Source organism: Anopheles stephensi, chromosome 2 (assembly GCF_013141755.1).
Source record: "Anopheles stephensi strain Indian chromosome 2, UCI_ANSTEP_V1.0, whole genome shotgun sequence".
Lineage (NCBI taxonomy): Eukaryota > Metazoa > Arthropoda > Insecta > Diptera > Culicidae > Anopheles > Anopheles stephensi.
Genome location: NC_050202.1, coordinates 71,512,688 through 71,535,851, shown reverse-complemented (window position 1 = coordinate 71,535,851; position 23,164 = coordinate 71,512,688). Strand labels below are relative to the sequence as shown.

At 43.7% G+C, this 23,164-nt stretch overlaps 2 protein-coding genes across 7 annotated transcripts in view; both read left to right on the top strand.

The window, feature by feature from the left end:
• LOC118504640 overlaps positions 1-23,164 on the top strand; it is a 132,508-nt gene that overhangs the window by 7,791 nt on the left and 101,553 nt on the right. The window lies entirely within an intron of this gene.
• The window catches only part of LOC118504645 (protein qua-1-like), a 32,362-nt gene that overhangs the window by 2,106 nt on the left and 7,092 nt on the right, over positions 1-23,164 (top strand). The gene's annotated exons all lie outside the window — the stretch shown is intronic.

Genomic DNA, 23,164 nt, shown 5'->3' with positions numbered 1-23,164 from the left:
TCCCCCTGTCCATAAGGGTTTTGGGAAAGAAGATGTGAAAGGTCATGGTGTGTTGGTTGTAAGGTGGAGGAAGCGGGCAAGGGGTGTGGTAGACAGCGCGAGGCAGCATTAATGTCGCCGATGCCCTTTCCACCGGGTATCCCCCCCCCCCCCCATCGTCCGACGTCTAATTTCTTCACCGTCTCATGATGAGCAGCAGCGTCAGTGTGTGCGTGTGGAGCGCAATGGACGACGTCGAAAGCGGTCGTTCATTGGAGCTGCTGCGGTGAAACTGGCAGCCCGCTTACGTGAGATGGTGGTTGTGTACGGTATGGGAGCGAAAGAAATCGCACCTTGTATGTATGTTTCACTCTAGCAAACGTCTCATGGGAACAGGTCTTCTTTGTTGCTTGGATGTGGCTCCCGGTTGAGCGGTTGCTAAGAGTGTGTTACCTCGCGTGCGGGTGAAGCGAAACTGGGACAGGGGCATTTGCGTAAGCGAAACGGCAATATACAGCTTTGTGTGAGAGCGAGTGGGAGAGGCTACGATTTCTCTTATTCAATAGGACGGTTAACCCTTGAAGGTGGGTTCAAGTGTTGAGTAAGCCATACTTGCAGTGTTTTTCCTATCGTAAAATAAGCAAGCAATGCATGATTCTAGAAAACAATTTATTTTTCTATTGTTTTAAAAATATGGACGGAAAATGTTATAGATTTTGGTAGCAATATTTTATACTTTATATACTTGGTTAAACTTTTTTATATACTTGGTTAAACCTTCGAATAAAATGTCATGTAGATTGTCGTTAGAGCGCTGCACTGACTATCCAGGTTCGGGTCATAAATAAAACCAGAGGAGTTAAATATGGCAGGTTTAAAAGCAAAACTTAGAAGCTGTAGCTCTAAAAATAGTCGTTCAGTCCGGCAAGCCAGCCTGGTTGGACTCAAAAGACTAAGCTTGTTACAAATTATTTATTTTCCTGTTCGTCAACGTCGACAAAGTTTTTATCTAGTTTTTAAGGTGGCTCTCTCAGTATTAAGTAAGACAGTATTGGAGCAAGAAGCAAATATAAAATATTCAAAAAAGTATTGCCAGGAAGTTTGCAGTAAACTTTTTGAAAGATATATCTATTAAGGAGGTCTACTACATGTGAAAGACGTACCTTTTAAGCCGCTGGCTAGACTGCATAGATAGGTTGTTGTATCTTGCCCGTACTTTCAGCCTTTTTTTCAATAGCTTGCCTCCAAGCAAGTGAGCGAATTTCTGATTAACGAAGCTATCTGGCCATGACAAGTCCTTGTTTCGTTGGAGTAAGGATAATTCAGGTCTTCAGGAAGAGAATTTGTATGATATTGTACAATATATTAATGTTCACAATGCAAAGTTTATATGTGTCGAATGTAGAATTATAATGTCTGTAAAAAAGCTGTTATTAAACATTAAGCAGAAATTTGCTATTTGAATGGTTCAAGGGTTTATCAATGTTTCATTAAGCATCGTTTTTGAAATTAAATCTCGTAAGTGATTGTTTTATGAATGTAATTTATATAGGTTGCTGGACAAATGTTGAACCGTAACGTAACCTAGTATTCGTTCGCACCCTTAAGGGTTCTTGGCATCCGGCTCTGTAAAGGCAATCGTCGTTGCGCATGGTTGCGTGTTTTGGTGGTGTGTGCCCTAGCACAGTCGGTCGATGTTCGCCAATATGGTGTAGCATAGGGGCAGTAGCAACAGCGGCATAGCTAGCAGAAGCGAGACAGCATACCAACCCTTGCTGCCTAAGGGTTTGCATAGAAAGGAGATGGCGAAGCATATATTCTGTTGTGTATTGTGCTTCTGCTGGTTAGCTCCGCGCGAAACAGGGCAAGAGTAGTCGGCCTTCGCTTTATTCATTTCGTTTGTTAGGTTTCGAGATCTGATCGCGCTCACGTCCGCTTGTGGAATGACAGCCCAAAGCGGATCGAAATAACATCGAGCAACAGCAGCAGGAGCGTAGAAGGGTCGAAATGACAGCAAAAAATGTACTTTTCCTGTGCTTGCTTTACTGCTGCTGCTGCTGCGCTGCGATGTTGCTTGTAGTGGTGCGTTTGTGTTTTATTCATGGGCAATGATCGATCGTTTTTCTCTTTGCCCTTTTGTGTACTCCGCTGTTTACGGCGATTAAGGAAAAGTGGGATGTTTTTTCTATATTTGGTAGAATTTTACAAAATATTTGGTAACTTACAAAATAGTTAATCTTTAACTGTCGAATTCCCATTTCACTTTGGTGCTGCTATAAAGTAGAAAAAAGTTATATATTTTTATCGTTAGTTGAAATAAATCAACTTAAATATTTTTAAAAGTTGATTTGAGTTATATTTCTTCTTTAAAATTCTATATTTTAGCAATCGTTGCATTCCCTTTTTTACATTCGACAAAGCTTTTGTTACTCTGTTAGAGAAACAATTGCATACACTTACTTATTTCTGTATTATTTTCACAAACTGTATGGCTGTTTCCATGCATTCAACGTACACTGTTTATTGTGTTTCGTAATGGTCCAGTGTTCGGTTTATGGTGTTATAAAAATCATCAAAAGCAATAAATGCATCGGAAGTAACGTATAATGACGAGCCGGCATTAAAACATCGCCCGAAGATGGCAATCATCAACAAACCGACTCCCACCTTGGACAAACTCATGCCGCTGTTGTGTTGTTGACGATGCTAACGAGGGTAACAAAGAAGGGGCGAATGCTGTTGGCGATTTGTTGTGTGTGCCTTCGTCAAGCATCTGCTCCGTGCCCCACCGTGTCCGGTGCAATAATAACAGTAATGAGAGAAATATGCTACAGTCCACCACCACCCCGTGACTGTGTGTGTGCGTGGGGTTTGGGTGTTCGGATAGTGGTGGCCGGCAGCAACATATCACCCGACAAAGCATCGCCTGGTGTGCGGCACAGTAAATAAAGAAAAAATAGTTAGGTTGGTATGTGTGATTCGTTGTTGCTCCATCTACCCAACTGTCACTAGTAAGGGATGAAATCTCTTTTTGACATTTGTCGGCCACTTCTCAGGTTCATGCGAAAAAAGAAAAACCCGTCGCATATGTGTGAATTTGCGCTTCCACTCTGGGAGGTGGAATTACCCGCTTTTAGCCGCTTTCCCAACGAATATCGTACCAAAAAGCAAGGCAGGCCCTGCCTGCGATGCACGTTTGTATACGAGGGTATAATATTTCAAGTTGGGTTGAATTCTCGACCGGAGAACGTTAGCGCGGTCGCGTAGAGGTTACCTTGGATTTATTCGTTCGTAACGCCGTTTTTGCCGGGTGGTACTACGGACCCGGGTATCGAAGGGGCTTCAAATCGCCCGAAGCAGCAACTGTAAACGGATATCATCATCATCATCGCTGTGCTCTGGGTCTGGTTTTTGCCCCGTCTGTTCGTCATCATATCCAGTGAGTGGAGTGTGGTTCGCGGGAAGCACGAAAAATAGGGACGCGAACCCTGCTTTGCTGCTTGCACGGCCTGCAGACGGTGTGTGCGTGAGCTTCGCTCGACATCGTCGTTCTGTGTGAGTGTGTGCGTTCTCGTTGAATGCGGCGGCGAATGATGATGGCGGCCGAACTGCGAACATATACAGCGGCACATAACAAACACAGCGGCTGGAAGGAGCAAAAGAGACAGCGTGTACCCGTGTACGCCGGGTTAAGGCGGCTAGTTATGCTCCCTTTTTTCGTAAATGTCCCTTTTTGTGCATGCTCTCGTACCGTGTCCCCTAGAGGGTAACCAGCACAGTTTCCATTCGTTGGATGATGCGGTGCATAAATTATTTTTATTTTCATTTAAGGGTTTGAAAGTCTTGTCAAAATAGCCAAAAAAATTTACCAGAAAATTAGGTATTTAGGTTTAACTAACAAAAAGTAAAGAAAAAGTAGTTAAATTTTTTAAAGTAAAATTGTTAAAGTTTTAGTAATGTCTAAAGAACTATAGTTAATCTTAGTTCTTAGCCACGAAGTTGTTCTTGGCGAATTTGTTTGTTGAATTAAATTTTTCAACAACTTTTAACAATACACGAATGCAATGCTATTTTTATGTAAAAAACGTTTCTTAAGATTTTAAAAAATTCAATATCAGCATACGACAAATGCAAATGATACCTTGATAATTTCCATCGATATGAAAACCATCCATGAAAGCTCCAGAGCTAATATTGAAAATTTCGGTTCGATAGAGGGCGAGTATATGTTCCGGGGGTATATTTGATGAAATATTTGTCTAGCGGATAATATGAACGATGAAGACACGATGTCTATGGGTCGGGATTTCAAGGAAAGCGAATCGTGGAAAAGCATGGAAGATATAGATGATTATTTGTTCTATCCTGATCTTGGTATGGATACAAGTTTCAAGGTCCTTTTGCCAGTTAGTTGAGTAAAGAGAGAAGGTGGTTATGGTAGGTGATTTCCCCATTCATCATCGAATGTCAATCCGACTGGTTTGATTCGCTATCGGTCACTTATCTCTTGGTATGTCAAAACGGTGGTGGTGATGTCGCCTTTCCGATTTCCGATTTTTTCTTGCGATTATCAGCTGGCAGGTGGAGTTCTACCAAGGTTCCAAGGCTTCCAAGGTTTTATTACAGAAATTCATTTGAAGTTTTATCGATCGTTTTATCGACTAGAAAATCTTTTATTTGAAACAAAAAGATTCCACTGAGGGTTTCAATATTTCTCTAGTCTTTGTATAGTCTAGCGTTTTGAATATTGTCAGACAAAGTTGCACCTAAGTGACGCCGTTATGTTCATATCTGTCGTTATTGACGGTTGCTTTTCTTGGAACGTTTACACTGCAGAATTTAATTTTCACACAACCGTCTGCAAGGCAAACCGAACATCCGAGCTTGGTTCATCGACACACATCGAAACGCGTACTGTTGACTTCGTTGAGCTTCCTCCGGGACACTTCGGTAGTTCTATCGCTTTGGGAGTGACATGATTTATTTTGCTGCAACAAATCGAATTTCTACACCCTTATTATAGTGGTGTTGGTGCTGCGGTGGTTTTTCCTTTTTTCTGCGGGAGGAAAGTGGTCCGTTCGTCCGCATTTCTTATTGTGCCGTCCGTGGATGTAAGATCTGTTGGAAGACAGGAAGCAAGTGGATCCCCAAAGATCTGTCCCGGGTGCTGACCTTTCCTGTTAAGGATGCTGCCGCTGAAGCTCCAGGCTTTGATTAAGTCAGAAGAATAGATTCACCTTGCATGCTGTGCACCCTGGAGAAAACGCGTGGCATACATCCTCTATTTTCTCTGGAAGCTCTGGAGCACTGGTGGCAAGTAAAGATTACCTTGTTCGGGAAATTCATCCCCCCTTCCCTATACACAAACACGCAGTGAAATATGGCCTTTTATCTGAACTTTCTTAATTGATTAGATTGAAGCGTATGATAGTGTGTAGAGGTCCGTCTGTCTTGAGTTGGAACATCGGGAGATGTTCCTTTCACTAGTTCTCTGATGGTGGAAGGTCGCTTCACTAGCGACCGAATGTTATAGGATTTCAACGTAAGGAGTAATGTAAGTTTTAAGTCGAAAATCAATTAAGATAAGGTCGCTTCCATTTCCCTACATCAATGGAACTTTTCTACTTTAAAGAAAGACTCTTAAGAGATCTTTAACGCACATTTGAATCTCACCTAGAAAACGCTTCCGGTAAAATGGGTTTTCAAATCAATGTTAAATCGCAAAGAAATAATAAATGGACGATGTCGTACGAGCTTCAAGAATTATTCAAGGATTAATTAAGGTCCAAACTTCTAGGCATTTTCCAGGGTTACCGTCGTCAGTGGTTCGGTTTCCTTTCCCCCTCATTAGTATGTTGCGGGTGTGTTTAGCATAACACTTTATCTAGCAAAATCTTCACGGCCATCCCCCTCCAGAAGGAGTTTTCTACGAATACCGAAAATGCTAATTAAGCTAGCGCGCCAGACCTATTGACACTGCTCTCTCGCGTTCGTCTACTTTTTTTGAAGTGCGATCGATACGACGGCGTCTGGCTCGAACGGTGGTTTTATTGTTGGACGAGAAGACTGGTGGAATGCTTTGGTACGTAATTAGCTGGTTAAATGTGGAACATGATCCTCTAGTTACGCGTCACTAGAGTCTGAAGATGTGGTTGATGGGTCCTTCCCGTTCTGAGGTACTGATGTAGCGAAAACTTGGATTGGTGCATGTACACGAAGTTCAATTGCTGATATAGAGTAGGGGACCCAATCGCCCACGTACAACATACACAAAAGCAAACTTCATGGACGTTAAACTTGAATGAAAAGCCAATAGTGGTATGGTGTGTGATATATATTTAAGTACGCTGTTTACTTTCACTGGCGCACGTGTGGGATGTATATTGCCCGAGTCTGCAATCGATCCGGTGATGCTAACTCGGGGGATAAAAATGTTCAAGATTTATATGCGTAGCTCCGCATATTATATTGCTTTATGGCGGGCAGGATTGGTCCTCATTTATCTTCCCATTTTATTTATGGTTTCCAACAACTGTACTGTCACATACACTCAGAGGGAGAAAAAAATTGTTCAACAACTCCCCGCGCGCACAGTAAAGCAGAAGATGGAGACCAGCAAATAGAAAATAACATCTAAATCGATGGTGTGGTGGTTCGCTGCCTTTATACCAGCTCTCAAGTCCTCCCGAATGTGCTTTCTTTTGCTGGTGGAAAGGTATCTCACATTAGTCGTTTAGATGCGTCGTATGTGTATGATTACTTTTAGAGTAATTTTATTTCGATCATCATTTCCCATTATTCGTCGCAGTACGATACGAAAGCGCAACAGCAGTTGCTGCTAACGAACTTCGGTGTGATCGGCAATAGAGGCAAAAATGACGGGCAAAACAAAGACAAGCACCATATGATATCATCTCTTGAAAATGGACCCTCATCCAGAGCGAGAACAGCATACAGCCAGAAAGTAAGTGAAGGACGCTTATGAAAAGCGCCTTGCTCTCGTTTATGCCGCGTAAGGTCAAGGTCATTCGATCTAGGCAACCTAAGGAGGGACGTTCACGATACAGCAAAATGATGATGATTGCAATAATCGTAAACATTACTTATTATACCATTTCTCTTCTTGACACCTACCCGAGGGCGTTGGAATCTCTTACCACGTGCGAAGAAAAAAAAAATCAAGAAAAACGTTTGTCGTAGACGACAATTTGAGATAAAAATGAAAAGAAACGTTTATTTAATAATTAATAAGTTTCGGTCCATTGTTGTGGGCTTTTGGGGAATTATTGGGCTCATAAAGTAATGTGACCGACGGCACCGACGGGGACAGGAAATTGAGACATCAACAAAGCAGCAGCATAAGCTTTAGTGGGGCTTTCGGAGGCTTTCGGAGGCAACGGTTTCTGGAGTGGTAAATCTTAATGTTGTGTGCATAATTTCTCCGCAGTATACTTATGTTTTACGAAGACCATCGGGAGAGAGAGCGAGCGAGAGATCATAATCTTATTTATTTTCTGATGCTATCCGGGCGGCCGTGTGCGGAATCGGTCGTTCGGGGGTTTTGCCTTTCACCCCCGGCAGTGATGTGTACTTCGTTTTCGTCGTTTATCTTGATTTTTGGAGTACCGCTCGAAAGAACATCATTATCATTGTCGCGCACGATCTCAGCAGGCAGGAGGCGAAGAAGAGAGATGCAGTGGAATGTTGTAGCTCACGCGCACTCGCTGCAGTCACTAGAGATGGACACAAAAAAAAGGGAAGGGAAGAAAAGTCGAGTAGAGTGGAACCACAATAAAGTGTTATGATGTCTTGATTTTGTAATTTCATTTCACGATTTTTCTGTTCTGTTTATTGCTCGAACGGAAGTGTTTTTGTTGGCTTCACTTCACGTCCTTGTACTACTACGTCCTTAAGGGATGGAGCTGGTAGGTTTTGTGACATGATTCAACGGTTGAGAATGGTAAGAGGATTGAGTTTTGAGGTCAGCCCCACTTGCACTGTTTGGGAGCACTTTTGCATAACCTATTTCCTCTTGTCCTTAGTATCGTTAGAGAGAAGAGTTCGTGTTTGGTTAGTCGAATTTATATGTTAGAGAAGCGGCGACTCGAAATCTTATCATTTATGGGCGGCCCGGTTGTAGATGTGACAGCGGAGTCGGTTTTCACACGGCAGGACCGGAGATCAAATTTCAGCTGGGTCGTTTTCCCATAGTGAGGACTGATTATCCAATTTTGTGATATCAATAGGGCTAGTGAACTAGAAATGGCATGCATGATCTAAAGAGGTCGTTAGGCCAAGAGAGAAGCAAAGTAGAAGAAGTCAAGTCCTTGCCTCCTCTTCATCTTTTTCTTGGTCCGAAGCTCCACAGGCTCGACTCCACTTGATATAGCCAAGGTACTACGCTGTGCTATCCTACTTTTCGTGCAGATATCCTAATTTCGTTCCCGAACCTTATTCTTCCTGATATGTCTAATTGTCAGGATATCTGTAAGACATCTCAGTTTCTTCTTGGTCTAAGGACCTCACCAAGGTCATGCTGGGCATCTAATGGCTTACCAGATTTATTGATACTACGTAGTTGGATAGTCAGTCCTCGCTAAGAGAGATCAGTTCGAATGAGATTTGATCCCCGGTCCTCCCCAAAGAAATGTCCCAGATACTTCGTGGGTTACTCTCCTTTTCTACAAGCTCATTTCACACTTATCGCCATTCGAAAATGATAAGAGAATTGGAGTCCTACGCCAGCATTGTCCAGGACTGAGTCCTACGCCAGCATTGTCCAGGACTCAGTCCTACGCCAGGAATGTGCCAGTAGAGGAGTCTACTGGACTTGTCAGTCGCGGATAGGCGATAGAAATTTGTTGAGAGATCGCTGTAAAATAGCTTCAAAACAATATCCCATGACTGATTTGCGCTGCAGGGTGAGAAGCGAACGCGAATAAAGTTGGAAGTGATTGAATTTTGGGTGCCATAAAATGTTACAACACAGCAATACGGCCAGGCCGTTCTTTATGAATAAAAAAAAAAAAAAAAAAAAAAAAAAATGTTACAACACAATTTCACCCCGCTGCTATCTCAGGTGCCTGCAGAATAGTGTTACGACTCTGCCAATATTTCAACCATATAGAATGCATCGTTAAACGAGTGTAACACTAGGCTGCTCCGTCGTTACTGGCACCTTAAGCAGCTAAGCTTAAAGCCTTTCTGATGTTCAACCCAAACCCCTGTCCTAGTACTGTTCTGAGCCTTCCCGTTTTTTGTTCTTTAAGAATTTGACAAAAAAATTAACCAACAAGAACTTGTGCCACGACTCTCACGGTTTTGTGTGTTGGTAAGGGTCTATCGCATTTCTTTCCGTCGCCGGGTAGCCAGCAGCCGTAAAAAGGGAAAGTGTCATATTTTTAAGAGATTTTCCCTTCCGGCCCGACGTATGAATCAGGATAAAATGGCGCACGTAAAAATCCTGCGTCCCGCTTTTGTTGGTGCTCAAACCAGCGAAGCAACGAGCTTTCTTGGGGTACGCCATTTCGTTTGCCTAGTCGTTGCGCAAGGGGGAAGGTCAATGTCGTCACGATCAGCAGGAGGACATACTTACCTTCATCTTTCCCCCTGGTGTGCGTGTGTTTGGTTAGGTTGGTTTAAGACGAATAGGGCATGGAACATGGAACACAAGAAAAAGACTTACCAAGAGACAAACAACATCGGAACGAAGCAGAGCACAGAAAAGGGCCCCACCAGATTTGTATGAAAAATTTATGGCTGGCACGGAAAATACATTCGGCCGACTTTTTTTTTTCGGCGAAAATCTTCTATTCGGAGTTGGTTAGTTAGTCAGATTCTCGGTTCTTAATTCAGTCGCCCTTTTTTCCTTTTTTGCTGTCTAATCCCAAGAGCAAGATCTCGTGTCATGTGCGCTTATTTAGAGTTTCTTTTGCTTTAGTTTTTTTGTTTGTCTAGCAGCAGCATATCATCGCATCCGAGAGATTTACTTTGCTCATGTTTCCCCCAAAAATTGTCCCCCAAAGCTGAAGAAACCCGCCGAGAGAGGGTGGGCCGAAACAGAGGAAAAAGTTTTGAGCCCATCGTTTCTGCCGCCGTCGCGGAAAGATAAAATTTGGAGGGGGTGAGTTTTCGCGCTGTCCGTGTGTGTGCCTTTGTTGCAGCGGAGTACATAAACAATGATTTATATCAATTGTGTTTTCCGATGCGTCTTTGGCATGCGTATCTGAGGAAGGACATGGGACGGGAACTTCAGGAGTGCACGTGGTGGTCGTGGTCCCCACGCACAGGAAGACAAATGGTTCTACGGCTCAAGAAAGTTGGCCCTTTAACCTGCAGGAAAAGCTCGAAGCATGGCGGCCTCCCTTCTAATTCTCGGCGTCCTCAGGGTCTATTGTGGCACTTTTCAATAACAATAGCAAGAGAGCGTGTAAGATGTGTAAGAAGCCGCAAACTGAGGAGAGTACAAGTTGGGACAAACTTTTTTGTTTAGGTCTCAATTGCGGCCTCTGGGCGAGAAGAAGCTTGGTAGCTGCCACCGGAACGGCGATTTGCGAGGAGTTCTGTTCTCCAGGATCCTCCACTACCATCAACCGAGTGTTCCTTGGAACTTGGGAGTTAAATCTCATGAGTGTTTGTTGTGTGTGTGTTTGAAGAAAATAAACGCCTCTTCGCGATGATTGGCGGGTCAAATGTGTGTATTATTTGCCAGCATATCGTGAGATTGACTTCGTGCGTCTCGTGTAGAGAAACGCGGTGTGATCGCTTGTGTGCTGTTGGCGTTGGTGGTCTCCGGCATTAAGTGGAAGCCTCAGCAAAAGACGAACCTGCGTGCAATGGATCAAACGCCTTCGCACGGCATTGAAGTTGCTGGGTGAAGGGCACGGGATGAAAATTGCTGTGCGGTGATGTATTTCAAGCATCCGAGATGCGACTTGATGGGTTTCGTCCTGGCTGACTTTGGCGGTTTTTGACGTGTGTCTCCCTCTGGGCTTTTCCGTCCGGCACAATCCACGTGTGCGCTTTGTGTGTCTGTGCCGCGTTTCCCCCTCCATTTCCCACGGGGAGAAGAAAATGGTGGTGAAAATTTATAGTCCCGGAATTGTTGTATCTTCTCCACGGAGGGCGAACATTGCGTAGGAACGTTCAAGGTTTTGGCTTTCAGCTACACCACCGAAGCGATGTTCGGCATCTTTGCTCTAACTTTCTTGGAGTTGCTTTCTTTTTTTTGTCTTGCACGTCTCTAAATGTCATCACCACAGTTTTGCTCCAGAAAGAGCAAAACCATCTCGCACGCAAAGATATTATTGTTTATGGTTCCCAGTGGAACGCGCCGCACCGCTAAGAGCGACCGACACGTGTGATGGCTTATAAAAACTCGGTAGAAAGCGAAAACTTAAAAAAAAATTGGAGGAATGAAAAATTACGAATCGCGTTTGAACTCTGCCGCTGAAGCTGAACCCTCATCCCCGTTGGTGCCCTGACACCAATAAAAAATATTGATCACCGTTCACTGAAAGTCAATTAAATTATGATGCAAATTTATTGACTGTATTCTTTACGAGCGGCGGTTGTGTTGTCGCCGAGCGGTGCTCTGGGCTATGTCAATCGAAGTCGCTGAAAAACAGGCAGCACAACAATAGGTGGGGGGCGAGGTTAATGCTGCTGTACATCGTTTTTTGAAAGCAATTTGTTTTCTCCTCCATTATGTTTATTTTGTAAACTGTTTTTAGAATTTATTTATTGATTTTTTGTTGTTGTTTTAAAATATATTTTCCTTTTAATGGTACAAAATTTGGAATTTCGGGTTGAGACATGCCTTTTCAAGTTGCTCTCTTGTTTTTTGTTTTCGGCCCACGTTTTTGAAGCACGTAGTAACAATGGGAATAGCCGCGAAAGTATGGATAGGATTTATATTTTACCTGTCTCCATAAATTTAGACGCATTTCCCATAAATCCTTTAGTCTGGACAACAGCACGGTTCGGTATCTTTGTAGTTCCACCAACCTTGACGTTATCCACCTCCAGTTCGTTACAACAACAAAAAATGGTACGTGATTTTCGTTATTTCGGAACGTGTAAAGTTTAGCAGAGTTCGCGATTGCGCTTAGAATGGCTTTTGCTGTGAAATATTTGAAAGTTGGTTAGTTTGGTGAGTTTTTATATTTGTGGTCTTTCGAGTCATTAGACATCATTTGGCTCTTGTGAAATATTTGAAGTTGCTGTGAAGTAACGATTGGAGTTGAGCGGGTTTAGTGACGTTTAAGTGCGTGTTCTAAGCGCTATTTTCAAGTTCTTTGGCTTGATGTAACACGTAACTGGATAATTAGTCTGAGTCCCCAGTAGGAAGGTCCGGGCCGGATTCGATACCTGATTTTGCTCTGCGAAAGTCCTGAGCTCCTACCACTTGACAACTGGACCTCTTAGCAGTGTACAGTCGTTCCAATATCAAAGCTCCCAAAATTATTCATGATCAAAGATTTGGACCTGTTAGTTTTTGCACTTGATTATCAAAACTTGTTATCCCCTACAATATACGACAGGGCAGCATATGGTACATTGGTCAATTTAATTTGCTTAAGTCCTTGTCCTCCTTCAAAATTATGGCGAAGCGCATTTGTTGCTACGTGACTAACGAATTTATAGTACGAATCGCAATACTTTCAATTTTCATTTCGATCAGAGTTTTGCTTTCGACAATAATATCCTCCTTGCCGTATTACCCCTTATTCCCCTTCTTCTGGGCATATATGTTGTAGCCATTCGGTAACATGAGCCCGACCTCACGAAGGCATTTCATTGTGTGAGGTAGCAGCAGCAGCAGCAGCAGCTTGTGAACAGTAACAAGTTGAAATGGACAGACTTTTATGCCGGACGGCAACTCCACCGACCACCGTGTCGCGTTGTCGATAAATGCAGCGACTGACAGCCGAACAAAGCTCGATAAACTTGACTTTGACAGTTGGCAGGCAGCGCTAGAGTAGTAGCGAGTAGTTTTGAAAGCAGGTCAAGTGACCGGACTAGAACTGGAAACTGGCCGCAGTATGTACGGGAGATCTGGCGGACACCGGGCGGGAAAGATAAAACTTTACCTTATGCCGTAGTTTATTGGAACGACCTCAGGACAACAGCACAATTTGTTGTCTCCCGTTTGTTACCGAATCTCTGGTGAATTGTGTTTGTTGTGTCTACCGAAGGAACTCTGTCTCTTCCAACCGGTACAGGATTAACTGTGGGCCACAGATGTTTACTACAGGGCGGCCAGGATTTCTTGTTTTCTGTTCTGCTTGCGGAGAACAAACGGATGTTGTAAATATCGGATACCGTTCTAGGGCGTTGTTTTGTTGTGTCCTCGGTTTTCTCGGCTGGAAGGAGGAATAAAAAATACTATAAAAAGCGCAATTGTAAACTTCATTTCTTGGCCCCACATGTTGAGTTATTTGATTTTTTTTGGCTGCATATTCTATTACCTCAACGTGAAGCTATCCTCAACTTAGCAAGCGAAGCTAAATGATCTCAATTATGCATCGTTTAACATTCCTCTCAAGAGTTCGTAGTGTGAAAAGGGATGAGTCAAAACCAAGAACCAAGGTGGGCGTTCCTGAGCACAGTACCCTGTGAAGTACTGTCGTTAGCGTCGGCGGTCTTGATGGCACCTCTTATTGTCTAGTGAATGTTTCATTACCGTCGGCAAAATGAATGGCACGGCACTTGGAGTGCATTGAAGAGGCCGTTTTGTTGTGTACGGGAAACATATGTTTCCGGCAGCGTGTGAGGGTTTTTTCTTCTTCGCCTATTGCGCCCTACTGCATGTTCCTACATTCTTCCAGTGCGGGAATGCTAATGACGGAAGCTAATAAAAAAGAAGTAAAATAAATAATACTCACCGTAAATAGTTCGTTCAAAGGTGTGTTGTGAGCTAATGTGGAAAAGAATACACTTTTTTTCTAGGTCACGAGAGTGTGAAAATTGAACCCTTGAAGACTCAGCTTCTTACAGCGGCTAGTCGATAATGTCGATAATCTGTGCTCATGGTGGCGTCTCGTCGGTTCGGTTCGGTTGGTTTACGGCTGACGGAGGTTTACCGTGCAGCCGATCAGTTACACAGCGAAGATATTGCGCCGACAATCGCACCTTTTACGGGGTTGAGAGTTTCTTTGGCTGCTTTGCCGGAGTCCCCGTCCCGTTTGGGGCCCCGTCCATGGGTTTGTTTCCGTTTGGAAAATCACTTGGCGAGCTCTCGGCACCCATCTCAATTGGCCACACGGTTCGATCTTCTCGTCCGCCGTTAAGGAATGCCGCCGGTGGTGGTACCGATGTTGATGATGATGCTGTTCCCCACATTTGCTTCATGAGACCCAGGTCTTGGGAATCGTAATGACGGTAATGGTACTTCCAGCTCAAGAGGGTCGGATAGCCACGGCTGTTTGAAGATGGTGAAGGAGAAGTAAAAAATGGAAAATACTCCGGAAAACGAACCAACACGATGGACTCCCGGAGGAAAACTGCGGAACAATTATTTCTTTCCCCTTATTCAATTGCTCTTGGTGCTTCGCTGGTTGGTTGGAAATGGTTGGACAGTGGGAGGGAGTTTGGTGAACCGCACAGTGGTAGGAAGAAAGCTCATCCCGGTCTCCATTAGTGTGTGGGCTTTCCCATACCCGCCCGACCATATTGTGGAACTGGGACAGCAAAAAAAAGCACGTGTCACCGGTGCGAAGTTGCAACAGATATCGCGTTCTCCTCTTCCTCACAGTAACTCAGTTAGATGGATGTGAAACACGAGTTCTCCTGCCTGGAAAGAAAAACCAAAGACAATAGCAAAATGTTATCTATAATTGAGAAGGTGAAAGTTTTTACTGTATGTGTGGACACTCGGTCGGTGGTAATGGCTTCTTCTTTCTTTTTTTTCGGTTGCCTCTCAACTTCAGTCAATATGTGTTGCTGTCCTCCTCGTATCTCTCAGTGGTTTTGTGGATGAGTTGGACTTTTCCAAAGTAATCGTTCATCATCTTCAACATCATCATTTATTGTTTCCATTTTCTTCCGTTTTTCGTTTACGGTTTAGGTTATGTTCACACTGTTGTCACACACTGGCGGCGGTTGATGATGTGTTCAACACACAATTTGTTATGAAGTAGTTTGTTGGTGATAAGCAATTGTTGCGCCCGGTTGTAATCATTTCCATAAGGTGCAAAAAAAGATGGCGGTGTGATGAAATACACTCCATTTACTTCATGCTGTTACTGTAATGAGTTTTCTGCATATAGTTATGTGGAACTGACATACGAATGGGTACGCTGAAGATGAGTTTTCGCCTCTCTTAAGCACATCACTTTTCACTGCTGGAAGATGGAAGAGAGAGAGAGAGCGCGCGTAAGCGTTGGTAATATGGTAATTTAGCAATTTCGTACCAAGTTTTACTTCGCATGTTTCGTAATTCATATGTTGTGCCAGCAGATTTGATTGGCTCGTTCGATCTAGACCGGGAAGTGATCATTTAAATGTAACGTTGTTACACGTTACGCGTGGGGAAATTATTTTACGCTCGATAATGCTATTCGCGGGTTGCCTTGAATAGTTAGCGAGGATTTCCGTAGTTTGTTCCTATTTTTACAGGTTTTTGTGGATCTTGATGATCAGTTGGTGGTACCCTCGTCTCGGCGTTTGAAACGTTGAATAAGGTCTTCCGAAAGATGTTCTCCAAAAAAATCTCTTAGTCGTTGCTGAAGCCAGTTCCCGTACTGCTCTTCTGCGGGTAACATCAAGTCACAGAAAGCAACAAATGGCAGGCTGAGACCTTTCGAGGTTGTAGTGTGTTACCTAAAATGAAGAAGAGGATGTCAGTTGGGAGACTCCTCGATCAACGACACTGTTACGGATGGAGAGACATTTGCACATGCACGATTTTTTTAAACTCCAACTATTGTCTCATAGTCGTATTCGTCTAATAAATGATACAATGAAGCCGAATGAATGTAAGACCCTACTATACTAGCAAACCAACCATAAGAAATGGAAGGCTAGTTTTATATCATAATCTTGCCCAGGATATTCGTTATTAATGGGAAAGAACCCTTGAAGCCAACAGGAACTTTAGTACTATTCTTTGACTTTCACTACAATGTGCTACAAGTGTGCCAGTATGTGCTTAAGGTTTGGTTTTCTTGCTGCAGCTTATGGCTATACTACATACTTGGCAGGCTGGAATCTGACCCTCTCTTTATCTTTTTCTTTTTGGCCTAACGACCTCTCTTAGGTCCTGCCTGCATTCCTGGTTTGCTAGACTTAATGATAGCACGTAATTGAATAGTCAGTCCTCATTACGGGGGAACGGTCCGGATGGGATTTGAAGCCTGGTCCCACCGTATGATGAACGGCGCCGTTGTCGCTTTCACCACCGGGTTGCCCCAAATAGGGGAATCTGTCCCCCTGTCTGATATTATCGCAAATCGTCAAAGGTGTGAAATGAAAACGATTATATACAACCTATCGTCAGGATATGGCGTCATGATTGTTCCACTGCTTCACTCAGGATTCAATAAAGTAGTACTAACATATATCCAATCATTATCTGTTTTCCCCATATCTACTTCCATTTAATTGATACAGCTGTCATATTTTGTCTGCTCATAAGAGAGATGATACAAAAGTCGTCTTCCGGAGATCGCTAGGACACAGAGTTAACGAACGAAAAATCGTTGAAGTTAGTCTATTTTTTACGCAAAACTGCTAACCTTCATGATGTGCTGATTCATTCTGATATTGACTTTACATTATGATTATTTCTAGCTTCATTGATAACTAACCTTACGTCGACGCTTTTCAACCAACGTTACACGAACACAGCAGCAGCTCTTCCAGTGCCAAAGACCCAACTACACTACCCCAAAACGTTTCTTCGCACGGTCGAAATCAATTGGAAGAAAATAAGGACGTAATCAGTCGTGTAAAAGTGTGGTAATATATTATCCACTTTCCTTTTCTCTCCGTTCGGTCTGATGCCCTGCGAAGCAGAACTGTTCGCTGCTACCGCTGCTACCGATGCAACGCTTGTATGGTGCTCGTTGTAACCTGGCGCATTTTGTCACTGGTGGTGACGGTGGTCCATTCTACCGTAGCGACTTCTTCACGATTGTATGCAAATTTTCCACGCTCGATGTACTCTCCGCCGATGATGCTCAGCGTGATATTGCAATGTTCGATCCTGTGATGCCTCCGGTATGGTTGCTAGCTTCTGCCCGGTTTCCCGGGTCTTACTACACTTCCGTATTGGTTGCTTCCTGGTGTTCTTGCAGATCGGACCCGGACGATGCAAAGGCAAAATCGAGAATGATTAAAGTTGTTAGCATAATCTGCAATCGATTGACGTTCGATAGAATGCTTTCGAGCCGGGCGGACACACACACACCGGTTGAAGGGGAGGGGTTGGTGGGAAGTGTGCAAACGAGTTGGATGGTTTTAATTGAAATTGATGGTCCGGTGCACGCAGATAAAGTGGAAAACTAGCAGAAGCTTTTCCTATTTTTTTTTCTTACTTCTCGCTAATAAATGGTTCGATGGTTGTGATTTGAGCTTTCCGGGGTTTTCTCGGGTACCCCTTTCTTCTTGCCGTTCGATAATTTCAATGCAAACAACCCGCAATAATACTTTAATTGGAGTAGATTGCAGAGGAAAACAATATTTTAAATGTAAATTTTGTATCAGCGTGTTATTGCGTTTGTTAGAGATTATTAAACTTCAATAACTTTAAAACAGAAATTCATTTCCCACGAGGAGGTTCAAAAGTCTTCATGAAAAATCATGAGCCCCCCGGATGGAAATGAGAAGCACTAAAAAAAAACCAAAAACTTTTCATTGCTCTCGTTTGATGCTTTTCCGATTCTTTTTGAAAGTATGTTGGTATGCTGCTGCTCACACTTCGCTCAAGATATTTAAAATCTTTTGCGTGGAAGAATGGTTTACTTTTGCGAACAAACTTCTTCTCCTTGGGCATGTTTGTGTGCTCTTGTGCTCCTCGTGTGTGCGTATGATCTCTTCTGTTGGTTTAGCAGTGAATGTAAAATACTTTCCGAGATGGATTATCCCCGCTACATTCAAGAAACTTTCCATTTTCCATCCGCCCTCCTCAGCGCGTAACGCTTTGCGCTTGGCTCAAAGTTTCCTATACTTCTTAGGCGCGCGTGCTTCTTCAAGCTGTGGGAAATGATCGATCGTAACAGCTCGTGTAAAGCTGCTCTAAACTCAAGGGCCCATACTCTCTGATTGATCTACTCTCCAAATGCTCGAACAGGAAGTGTTTGGGAGGAAGCTTTTAAAATCGTGGAATTTTTGCTTATATTTCCACCCGTCAGCAAAGGCACCACCTACTTGGACGTGCGCGATCTCTCTCTCTCCAGGATTTCTTGATCCATATTGTCGCTTTAGTCTTTGGGTTGGGCGATAGGCGAAAATAGAATAGCACCTGAGCAAAGTATTCCGTCTGGTTTTATCCTGCATGTACGTTCAACTGGAATGAAAAGTTTGGTGTGCTGTAGAAGTTTATCAGAATTCAATTATATCCATCTTATTGATTGTTGCACTAGCTCTCCTCCTACTGCTGGGTGAGTGAACTAGCACAGCAGGGATTTGGGGTGCGGATAAACCATCTGCCTTTGGAAGAAAAACTCCCGACTATGGGGGAGGAGGCAAAGATCTCGCCTTACTAGTCACCAGAAGCGATGATAGGAGAGAAAAGTTTATCCTACTGCTACCCCCGTAGGGGGGTGGTAGTACTTACATTTCGTCATCGTGCTGTTGGTGATTGTAGTGGAATGGAGTGGAGTTGAAACTGGAGAAAGCTTTTCCCGTCTTCATCTTCATTTATTGGTTCCGCATGGTGTTTTGGGGAATGAAGAAGCAAATTGCTTTTGAGGTTTTTGAAGCGGGATGAAGTCCAACCGAAACCGCTTTAGGCGATTTTGAACTGAAATAGAAATTTCCATTTCTATAATGTAAGTTAGTCTAATTATCTGTTCTCATGTACTTCCTGAAAGCTAGCTTTTTAAGTAGAGTTAGTATTTTTTGTCTCATAGTCCCCTAGTTCTACGGCTGTTATACCAATAAACACAAGCCTGGCGTGTCTAGTCTGGCCAAAATTGTCATATGGTCAACTTTATCCCAATCATTAACTCCCTCGTCTCGTACTCAGCTCTACAACTGTCCGGACGATATGTTGTAGACATGTTTCGTGTCTACCATCTCCACAATAGCTCTCATTCGCTCGTGTACACAAAACCGTGAACAGCTAAACATAATGTCACATTTGGTTTGCTGCTGCGGACAAGTGCATTCTACGGCACATGACGTGAGTTCTATCGTTTGTCGTGCAGAAGCAGCACACGCCCATAGCTAGCTCTTCCCCAACATGGCCTGTCAAATCGCGACCAGGCATCGTCGGTGGTCGGTGGACATTTCACCATTCCGGAGAGCAACGGCAGCAACTAATTGCTTCCTGCGCGGGATACACATACCGCCGTCGGTACGGAAATTGTTCTTTAGGGAAAATGGAAGCGATTAAATGTGCTCTTCGGAAACTGGTGTGCTCCTGCTGCAACGTCGGCTTATGGACGTATCCTTTCCGATCATCGGGCGCATGTGTTTTCGTCAGGGCGCCCTCGCCACCCAGACGGGGCAAAGGCTCTTACGACGTTGCCAAGAGGTACTCTTATGTGTCCGAACATTGAACGCATCTGCCGTTCGTATGCTCTCAGCGCTCAGTGGTTTTCCGAAAATTGCTGTCGAATTCTTCACCTCCGAAATCGGTTGTGTCTCGCACAGCTGCAACTGGTGTGTTTCGACGACCGGTTTTGGGTTGCATACAGCTTCACACTGTGTGCCGCCCGGTGGAGGGAATTATTTGTGAATCTCCTACCGTAATTACCATTTCGTCGGAGTGAAGAGGAGGACATCACGTGGCATGGCTTGAATGAGTTGCATTCGACTGTCACGACCGGTGGTGCTGTGCTGTGTGCGGGTCCGTACGATAATTGGCCAATGATGATGCTTAACAGCGAATGAATAACGAAAGCTTCTTCTGAGCTTCGTGTTGGACGAGCGAGCATTTGACTGTCAGTGGGGCAACATATGTTGCACACATAACACGTTGAGGACATCAGTTGGCGGTAACAGTTTTCTTCAATGGGGGAAATCAACTCGATTTTCCCGATCTGAATTGAGGAAAAAAGAGGACATACTGACCTATACAGTACATGGTAGCCATTTTGGATTTCTTATAATTTCTGAAACTATGAAGACGATTTATAATAATTGAACCTAGTATTTCTAGATAATACGTATTATCCTCAAAATGTATCGCTAAACTAGATACATTTATCCCTTTTTTTTCACTTCCGCATATTACTTCGCTTTCAAATAGCTGTAAAATCGATTACGAAAAGTCTGGAAAACTATGAAGCGTGCATCGACACGACCGAGGGTTAGGTACGCATTTTAGCGACGATCGATGTAAAGTCGATGCCATAATCGTAAAAAGCAATGAGGGAGAGATCCTCATTGCCTTACTTCGTTTTGCATCAATTTCCAGCCAACCTCAACGGAACAGAACGGTTAACGACGCCCGGGCACATTGGTTCCGAGAAATCCGAACATCAAATATTTCGCCGCCAGCACAGTTGATGGGAGGTTTTTTGTTGCAACCCTTCGGTGGTGCTTCCATTTCCGTTAACGTCACTTAACACGCAGCACCATTTGGTGGAGCAGAGTTCATCCCCCATGTTCCACGTTCCAGCAAGAATCGTTTCCCGCTGCTTTCGAGTTACGTTACGGGAGGTTTAAACCCCGCAAAACTGACGACACGGAAGTACATGCGCTGCTACCACCCGGCAAACATAAACGTTACACTCCCGGCATTTTCGATGTCTTTTATTTTGGGGTGGGGAGAGCAAAAGTTAAACCGTCACCACACTCACACCAGGTTTTCAAAATGCGTCCCGAAGCTTTCAGGGATTTTTGTGTTGCTCTTGGTTGGTAGTATATCCTGTAGTTCTTTTTCTTGTGGCAAAGAAGATCCTTCAGGAGGATAGTACATCCAGCAGCGGCGAGGTGAGCGCTCAACAAACAGTTTAGCACACTTGAACATGTGATCCCTGGGATCGATCGTGTCATGTGTGTTGTGTTTTTAGTTGGTCAGCAATTGGCTTACGAAATTTACAGCTTCTCCAGTGTTTGCGTGTTATTGTGTTACGTTCTGGGGAGGGCGTATATCACGCCGAGAAAACACATGCTTCCAGGACACGTTCGCCTTGGTTCTCGGGTATGTGTAATTGCTCCAAAACCCGTGTGTTTGTTTTCGACCGAGTGACGACAACTGAACATAAATTTTCCGAAACCAGTAATCCATCAATCTCGATTCGTTTTTGGGAACTCAATATTGAACAAGAAATCCCACGCAACACCAGATTGCATGTTGGTTTCGGTTGTAGGAAAGCTAGAAACGGTGAATCGAAATACAAATCCAACCGTGTGTAGGTGTTGTCTAACTTTCATCCTTCAGATATTTATTTCAAAATGGCCGACGAAGCACTTATAGCGATTGTGGTTCTAGTTTGGTTTTATGGCTCTTTTTGGAGAACAGATAGCGTAAGATTTTTCCTGTAGAACTCTGAGACGATTTAGAATTAAAGGAATCAGTATTTCTGTTCTTCACTGTAACTTTCCTCTAAATCTCATCACAAACAAAATAATTTCTGAAAAATTGTGCTTTGTGTGTGTATGTCTTGTTTGCTTGCTTTGCCTCAAAACAGCCCCGGAAATCAAAAAGATCGTTCACGCTTGCATGCCAGCGTTTATTTTCGCTCGCTCGGAAAAGTCAGGAAAACCGACACGGTAAACAAAGCAAAGAAGCAATTGCTAATGCCTCCTTCCTTTCGTTTAGTTGGGAAAACTTTAAACAACAAAGCGCGTAAGAGTAGAGTAGTTACAGCACAGTTCCGTTTGATGGTTTTCTTACTCGTGCTTCCGCGCAATGCTCTGTCACGGGCAGAATAGTGGGAATGGTTTTTCGCAACACCCCAACGGGAAAATCCGAGCTTACCCGGTAAAGAGATGTATTTCGGCTGCGAGTTTAGTGTGTCCCAGTTGTTTGGGACAAAAAGAGGCAATTGTTAGTGGGTGAGAAAGAGAAAGAAAAAGTCGAACGGAAGCATCCGCCATCATGTCCACAGTATGGCCGATCTTGATCCAGTTTCGTTTCATCGCGGGATATATTTTCATGTTCTTGGGAAGAAAATAAACGAGGGTTTCATTTCGAACTTGATCTGCTAAAATCTTGAGGAAGAAGTTAACTCTATGCCACTTTGTCAACTTCCTTCGTGTACAGGGATGAAGGATATTGGAACTTCTTTCAAGTACTACGCGAAAGCTCTCTCAGCTTTGTTTTTGTACTTCATTTAGCTTTATTATGATTATTTGCTTCTTCACCAATAAAAAAAAATATCAAAAAAGTCTTGGTAATGTACGCATTTTGAATTTTATCGCCGTTTTGTCACTATTCCTGTGGTTCACTTCACATATATCAGCACAAGTCGGCGCCTCCCAGGTTAAAGCGTTTAAAAATCTACTTCAACACCTCCTAGTCTTCCTCCTAGTTTGCCTCCTCTACTACCATGTTCGGAATGTAAAGGAAATGCCGTCCGAAGCAGGTCCTACATCCTGGGTGTGTTCTCGTCTACCCCAACACAGTGTAGGGAACACACACACAAAAAAAGCTGAAACCCCCTTTGCAGAAATGCTCTTGTACACGACGATGTATGTACACACCGTTGGTTGTGGCCACCAGTTACGCTCGCGGTCGTCCACGGCATGCATTTGACAAATGTGAGCCCTCGCGGAATGCAGAAGAAGCACAAGGACCGCGCGTATTTATGGATAAATCCTTTCATGTGTGTGTGTGTGTCATGTCTTGTCGGCGGCACAGAAGGCTGCCTGGAGCAGTCCCAGCAGCACGTTAGAATGTTTCTGCAATATATAAGGGTGGTGATGAATTTTCGCTGCCACTTCACTGTCTGTCTATCTGTCACGGCCATGCGGGGTGTGATGGGCGAACATCAGCTTGCCAACTGCAACACCAGTAGCGCTGCAATTGTGTGCTGCATCATACATTTCCGCATAATAGGTGTGAGCAGGG